Raw genomic sequence first — 3186 nt, 5'->3', positions numbered from 1 at the left:
GCGACCTTCTCAGCAGCCGCGACCATGAGTGTATCAAAGGCCATCTCGTAACGCACAGTAACATCCACCCCCAAAGCGTTCCCGGCTTTCACGCACACCAGGTCTGGGCGCCGCAGTGCTCCTGCACGAGTCCTACAGCACATTTCTCTGATGACGGTCCATCCGGTGCTTTCGGCTTCATCTGTTAGCAGGTCACACAGTTTGTAATGCCGCTTAATGCGGCTCTCCTTTACTGCAGGACACTGCCCGAGAATGTGTGAGCAAGACTCAGTTCCCAATAGACAGTGGCGACAGACTTTCGGTAGGTCTCTCCTGCCCCTCGACAACGCCTCACGAGTTGGGTATACGTTTGCTCTTAGCTGAAGACCTGCAATATAGTGGCGTTCTTTGAATCCCAACGTTTCCGGATTTGCCAACCAGTGATTGCTGTTTCTGTCTCCGCCGAAAGCTTGTACCCCAATTCCTTGCGATGTGAGGTTCTGCCACTTCAGGAACTCTGCTTGCCTCCAGCTTGGGGCTACTGGGCGTTTAGGCTTCACCGAGCTGGCAGGGTCCGTACCCTGTACGGTCCCCTCTGTCCCCTCTTCCAGGGGAGGCAGACTTGCTTCATCCCCACCAGCTCTCAGCCACATTCTAAGCTACTCCTTCAGGCTCCACTGTCCTGCTGGTTACAACCCGCGTGATGGCATCCTCAGAGTGCCACAGGTGGTAGACCCTTCTGGCTTGGACAGACGGGATTTGACAAGCTAACTTTTCGATGCCAAGACCACCACCCTGGCATCTCGAGTATAGTAGCCCATCCCAGGTACACTGTGGGAGGTAAAGCCACTTCTTCACCACCCTCCTGATCATCCGGTCTAGTACATTCAGGATTGTTGGCCCCAGCCCGCCGTGATCAGCCTGATACACCATCCTTGGGATTGCGTACACCTTCAACATCCTCACCTTTTGAGTAGGCTTCAGCGGCAACCGCCCAATCGACCTGATCCAGTTACGGAGTCGTTCGACAGGTTCTGGCTCCATAATGCCTTGCCATGGGCTCACCATCATGCCCAGGTACGCAACCGACTCCTCCGGCCCGACCATGTGCAGCTCTTCTCCACACATTATCCAGGGTTTACAGAGGTTTATCCGTCTCACGCCCTGAGTCTTCTGTGTGAGGAAAATATGGCACTTCTTGGGCTGAATTCTCAGCCCAGTCAATCGGCAGAATTCTTCCAGAATCAGGATATTGCGCGCCATGCCTTCCCATGATCCGCTCACCAGAACCAGAAGGCCAGAGTTGTGATCTGTTGATCATCCATCCTGTACCCCAAGCCGCAGCGTTCAAGGGTTTCAATCATTGGGTCCAGGGCCAAATTAAACAGTAACGGAGACATCGGGTCTCCCTGTTTGACCCCTACCCTCACGTCAATGGGAGGGGACAACTCACCATTGGCCGTTATTGTGGTCACCACATCGGTGTACGAATCACCTACGATTCTGATGATATGTTCATCGAGCCCTCTCTGCCTGAGCACCTCCAAGATGTGCAAGTGACTCACTGAGTCAAATGCACGCGCAAAGTCAACCAACACCACGGCCAGCCTCTCGCCCTTTGCCCAACTTCTCTTGATTAGACCTCCCAAGATCATCAAGTTTTCGAGCACCCAGGTGAGGAAATGAATCCTCTCTGGCGCGGGCTAATGGGACACGCCCGCGCCAGCCTGTGTGTCAGAATACGGGAGTATAGCCTCAAGACCACCGACCCGATAGTGAGAGGTCTCCACCCAGCCGCCTGGGTGAGTAACTTCAGGTCATCAGTCTTGGGTATCAAAGTTGTCCTGCACTTCTTGAAGGGCACTGGCAGTAGTCAACCACACAGAAAAGGTCGTGGCCAGTTTCGCACCAGAGGGATCCCATTTGAGCAATGCTGCTTTTGTTATCCCATCTGGCCCCGCTGCTGTACCATTTTTAATTGACCTGAGGTTCTCCCATACCTCGGCGGCTGAGATCAATGACCGGAACTCTCCATTCTCCGCTTCCCCCACCGATTTAAATTGGCCCAGACCTATGTACTCCTCTGTCACCTCCCATCTGCTCTTGAAAGCTAAAGCAACCTCAAGCGATGGAGATACAGCTGCCCCGCTCTCATTGCCATCCAGAATGTATTTGCCAAGCCTGGCTTGATTGTTCTGAAACATTTTCTGTATTTTTACATACTGTGTTTGTTACACAATCTTTTTTCTTTCACTTGGCAATGCGGTGTTGTTCTTCCTCAGTGGGTTAGTCGGATTACGGGCCCCAGATCCTTCACCCAGCAACCGCTGCAGTTCGAGGGCGGACGTGTTGAGCAAGGCAGGGTCTTGCTCCACCCCCCTCAGGGACAATGTGACAGGCCCAATTTGGACACCATTTTTGGTATCGTCCCTTTCTAACCTTTCGCAGAGAACTCCACGTAGGCTGTTGGGGGACGTTAATGGTGTCCTCGGCTTGGACAGCATTGCGATGATGCTCCTCTCGTCGCACGCTTCCTTGGGCCTGTCCTTCTGCACCTTTCCAAGTCTCATTCCACGTCTTATCTCAAACACCTGTTCAGCAGTTTTTCCAGTACTCAGGCTGTCTGCGATTCGCTTATTTATCTTCCTAATCCCAGCCATCGCTTTGCTCAGCCTTAACACCTTTTCCTCCTCCCAGTTGCTCCACTTTCCAGCCACCTCTATATCCTTTTTTTGCTGTCATCTCCCCATCCTTCTTCCGGCAATAGTGAGCAATGTGCCTGTGTCTTATGTGCTGTGTAAGTCCCCTTGATGTGGCAAACCTCTGGGCAGTGCTCACAACAGTGGGCACCACCCATATCCACCCGGGTCTCTACCATTCCCTTGCATTTAGGAATATGGCAGGAGATGGAGTGGCTATTGTCACTGGACCTATCGCACTTCCGACACTCGAACACCACCGAGACCGCTGAATGAGCCTTCGTAAAGTGCCTCACTGCCTTCCCAACGGTCTCTAGCAGTCTTCCACACCGCCCACATCTCAAATCCTGAATGGGGAGTGATACCAGCAGGGTATTTGTTGTGGTTTTTCCCACCAAGCAACTGGTTGAGGCCTCTCCCATCGCTTGAACTGGTTGTGGTGGCAGCACGACTTCACTACCCCCATCCTCGCTGCTAGGGTAGGTGTCCTTAGTTCGCCGACACACTG

Source organism: Salmo salar, unplaced genomic scaffold (assembly GCF_905237065.1).
Source record: "Salmo salar unplaced genomic scaffold, Ssal_v3.1, whole genome shotgun sequence".
NCBI classification, from domain to species: Eukaryota; Metazoa; Chordata; class Actinopteri; order Salmoniformes; family Salmonidae; genus Salmo; species Salmo salar.
The sequence above is the reverse complement of the archived record's forward strand: the minus strand, read 5'-3'. Positions refer to the sequence as shown.